Here is a 4841-nt window from a genome sequence, read left to right as displayed (position 1 = left end):
TGTCCTTTTCAGGCAGAATCGTTAATAGAAATTCCAGAGAACAAGACATTTGAATTCAAGAAAAAGAATCCAAAGAGCAATGTTTTCTCAAAATTGTTTGTCCTGCACATGCATGGAAATGTAAATTATGCATGTACAGTTAACAAAATTATATCAATACATTAATACAAACTACAATGAAATGTAACATCAAGAGTAAATAGATTAAAATAAAGTACAAATATAATAATGAATTAAATAGTCAATATACAAAAACAAACATATAGTGGTGCTACTATCACTACAAGGTGTTTTATGGGAACTATGTGATTTAGAACCTTAGAAGGCTAAACAGCTTATGTTTTTGTTTATTGACAATTTAATTCATTATTATTTATGTACTTTATTTTAATTCATTTATTCTTGATGTTTTATTTTACATTTCAACGTATTTTGTATTAAATAATTAATGTATAATTTTTGTTAACTGTACATGTATAATTTACATTTCCATGTGTGTTTGGAACAATTTTGAGAAAACATTGACGTTTAAATTCTTTTTCTTGAATTCAAATGTCTTGTTCTCTGGAATCTCCAATAATGATTCCGCCTGAAAGGGACAGTTTTAGACTGTCAAAAGTACTTGCAAAATAAGTTATTTTTTCCTAACACAGACAGATGATAATACTGTATATGTTAGTCTTTTTATATTTATATATAGTCTAACAATAAAGCCTGCACCTTATATAAAATGTCATTTTTTTTGCAAATAGCCTATTCCAGGCATGGCCAACACATGGCCCGTCTAATGAATTTGTGACCCGCGATTAATCTTTCAATATTAGCTACTTAAGTCTGAATATATTGACGAAAAATTCTAATGCCTATTGCCTAAAAAAAAAACAAAGGTCAACAACTAACAGTGCGTTTAGAGTTAATGCTCCATTACAAATGTCTTCAGCACAGTGTAGAATATTGATAATGCATGATAATGTGAAAAATGTATCTGTAATCTCTATGTGCAATTTAGTCTCTACAGGGTGACACCACAATGAGATATCGTACTACCTCAAAATCTTGCTCGCGCAGCCTCTGGTTCGGCCCATGAAAAAAGTTCTCTTTCCAATTCGGCCCGGGGGCAAAAACTGTTGGCCATTCCTGGCCTAGTCTGTAATACAGTTATAATTTTTAAAGTAATAAAAAATATATAGTTTTATACAAAATAATATATATAAAACTTTTTACTTAAAGAATTCATTATATTCCATGTCAGGTAAACATATTTCAAATGGTTACTTTCAAGGTGTTTATCTGATATTGAATGTAAGGATTACAGTTTTAACGTTATTTTAGTTATTCTGTTTGAAGTACAGTTAACATTAGGATTAGGTTAGAATAACATTAGGATTTGCTTGTAAGTAATAATAAGCAAATGACAAAATCAAGCAAAACATAAATCTAATACTATTCTAAAAATAGCAATACTTGCCAGATATAATTAGTCATTTTTATACCACTTAAAATGGGTTTTTTTCAATGAATAAACCAAAGTGTTATGTCCTTTGAATCCATATTAATATAACAAATATACACATACTACATACATTGACAACATACCAATATAATAAATACATTACTATTAATGTTTTGTTATTGAAAAAAGTTGGATGTGCTTATAATTTTGAAATGGACTGGTACATACAAACAGAATAGACTTAAAAGTATGACTTGACTGTTTAATTGGCTTCTAATAAGAAACCGATTAAACAGTCAGGGAATCTAAAGAAAGACCATAGATAAAAGTGTTAGAAGCAAATAATATAATAGGGAAAAATGTTATTGTGAATAAGGTATTCAAGGAAGAATGACAGAATGGAAGGGATAAAAGTAGATGATCAGACTACGATTCAACCCCCAATATAAATGGATAATAAAAAAGGAGAATAAGATGTTTTTTGTAGAAAGTAAATATAGAATTTTTTAAGAAATTTGATTAGCATAAGAAGAATTATCATTATAAATTAAGAAAATAACTGACCTGTAAGAGCATTTCTTTTGTCAGGATTATCTAAGCATAAGTAAGCAATACCATAATCATCATCTTGTAATAGTTTTATCTGTCCTCCAGAATACTTCGAAAATTCTTTCATAATTTCTGGTAAGGAAGTGGAACTGCAACAATTTCGCCAGCATTTTACCCTATCTATTTGATAAATTTCAATCAATATATTTAAAAACCTTATACAAAATAGTGAAATTAATTTAAGCAAATTTACCTTTAACCACTTTATTGCTTACATTAAGTAATTTTTTGCAATAAGAATTGAATCTAAATAACATTTCTTCTTAAGCACATGAATTACTTCAAATTCCTAAGCAAAGAGAACTGTTGTTTATGTTACATTATTGATAATTTGATGACAGTAATAATAAGCATTACTAATCTCATAGAAGTTAAATGAGGGATTTCAAAGTTATTTCCAGGAATGACTGTTCCTAGCATCCTGCAAAACTACTGATCACAAACCAGTACCCTCCCAACAAACAAACTTTTATAATATTAACAAGGTTTTGTGCTAAAAGGATAAGAGACAAGAGGCAAACTCGTCATGCTTACACAAAGCAAGGTTTAACAATGACAGATGTGAGACAGTTGTCTTTCTCCAGCTGTTAGGTAACAGAATTTTCTGAACAGATGGACAGAAACAAACTTTGTCCATAAAATTAAGACTAACCTAAAGACTGAAGAATGAGAGCTGACTTAAGGTGACGACAGTCCCTTCAATTTTCCTCTCACCACTTGATGATGGTAATTAGATGGATGAGTGTCAGGATAAAATTACAAGAGGATAAATTGGCTAAAAGTTTCACAATGGTATGAGGAAAAAACTAAAACTTTAGTGATGAAGACAAATGATAAGACAGATATTAACCTAATCTTATTACTATCCCTAAAAACTTTCTTATCCTATCACTATCCTTAAAGTGTACTAAAGCAGAAATAATTAAGACATTAAGATATCAATAGTTTTCTGTCCAACTCAGGTCCATAGAACCTGATTGGGGGTGTCCCACTTAGAAAAATTGCCTGTTACAAAGACCAGAAGTCCAGAGTAACTTGAGAACTAAAGATTATCAGATTTTGATATGAAAAAGTTGGTGGGTAGTGATTCAATTCTTGAATACATTCCTTTTCCTGGTCAGTCACAACTCATGCTTAACCAAGTGGAGGAGGTTAACCACATCAAATGCATCACATCTGCTAAACAGAATGAAAACAATATTCTTATCTGACAGACAAGCTTACCTAGCTCTAAAGTTTCCTGGCCACCTTACACAAATAGAAGAGATGTGCTGCAATTTCTGGTGGAGTCACATTTGGACAGTTTACTCTCTCATAAACTCCAATAAACTGGAGCTTATTCCTAGTGGAGCATTGTATAGTTCACTTACTGCAGTTCAATGCAGTGTTCCGACACTAGCCTATCAAAACATCTGCACCAAACTATGAACCAGACTGTAATAACAGTAAGTTTAACAGTTGCAGAGAAAAGTAAGATGCCAGTAAATTTCAGAAATTCTAGTTTTAACTGAAGGAAAGTTGTTCAATTGACTGAGACTAAGCAGGTGTGTGCACAAAACTCAATAACAGGTAGATGGATCACCTTAGGCATCAAATTCACTTGATAATTGAGCAAGATCTAATAATAATCTGGACAGCAGAAAAAATATGAGCTAAAATACAACCCATCCACTCTTACTATTATACATTGTATCTCTTACAATTATACATCTTATCTCTTAATCACCCATTCAGATCTGCTTCTTCAAACATAACAGTAAAAGAAGCTTTATATAACCAAAGACTGCTTACAGGTCATAAACTGAAGCATAATAAACATAAATATCAACAAGAAAGTCTTGTAAACAGCTATTCTACTATTCATATAAAAATCTGGTCCCTTAGATTATCTCTCTTAGGCTTTCTTTGTGCATATTTGCACTAAAGTATAAACCTAAGATCTTAACACTTGTGCTTACAGGGATATCAGAGAATGACATCCCCGTAAGCATAGGTAGAAGGCAAGGAGCAGTAGAAATCAAGATTTCCACTCATCAATGACAGCTCGAGATCCCACAAAGTGCCGAAAACTCCGGAGACGGCCCGCATCATCCACAAGAGCTACAGATCTGTAACAGAAAGACAAAGTTATGAGGCAAAAGACATCAAGAAATAGGAAAATCCCAAAGTATGGCTCTCAAGAGAATGCCAATATTTAGGGAAAGAGAAACAGAAGTCTCATTAGTCACATTCACACTACACATTCTTAATGACATCATCGTGCATTATTCTAGTTGTTGTCGTTTGTTAAGTTATGGCAACACGGCACTTGGGTGATCTGCCTAGGGCAGTGATGGGCAAACTACGGCCCGCGTGCCAGATGCGGCCCCCTGAAATGTTCTATCCGGCCCGCGCGACATTATTCCTAATCTGACGAGTAAAAAAGAATACAGGCTGTGGTGGTTGATTCACCACTTAACTTGAGTGTTCGTTGATTATATAAAATAACCGAAGCTTTATATCTCACCACGAAAGTTTATTTACAATCATGTACAAAATTTTGTTTTACACTTGTTGAGTAAAAGCTCGATCGGTTACAAGCATGCTTCGGTACAGAACATCCACTCGTCGTGCGTAGCGTAGCCGAAAGAGAGAAAAAGAAATATGGCGGACGGCCTGCACATGTTTTTATAGCGCCACCTGGATTTTCAGATGCAGCGCTAGGTTACAATTATATTGGCCCGCCTAAAGTTTTCTTCTTTTCCTTTGGCCCGCTCTTTAAAAAGTTTGCCCATCACTG

The 4841-nt window shown here is 33.0% G+C and overlaps 1 long non-coding RNA gene across 1 annotated transcript in view; it reads right to left on the bottom strand.

The window, feature by feature from the left end:
- Positions 1-1046: 1046 nt before the first annotated feature.
- The window catches only part of LOC111614903, a 15057-nt gene continuing 11262 nt past the window's right edge, over positions 1047-4841 (bottom strand). Inside the window, exons 4-6 of the long non-coding RNA XR_002755009.1 lie at positions 2256-2351; positions 2018-2182; positions 1047-1147 (exon numbers count right to left, since the gene is read on the bottom strand). This is a non-coding gene — a long non-coding RNA (uncharacterized LOC111614903). The remainder of the gene's footprint in view (positions 1148-2017; positions 2183-2255; positions 2352-4841) is intronic.

This window comes from Centruroides sculpturatus, unplaced genomic scaffold (assembly GCF_000671375.1).
Source record: "Centruroides sculpturatus isolate CEXI.00-Female unplaced genomic scaffold, Cexi_2.0 scaffold2301, whole genome shotgun sequence".
Classification (NCBI taxonomy): domain Eukaryota; kingdom Metazoa; phylum Arthropoda; class Arachnida; order Scorpiones; family Buthidae; genus Centruroides; species Centruroides sculpturatus.
The sequence above is the reverse complement of the archived record's forward strand: the minus strand, read 5'-3'. Positions and strand labels throughout refer to the sequence as shown.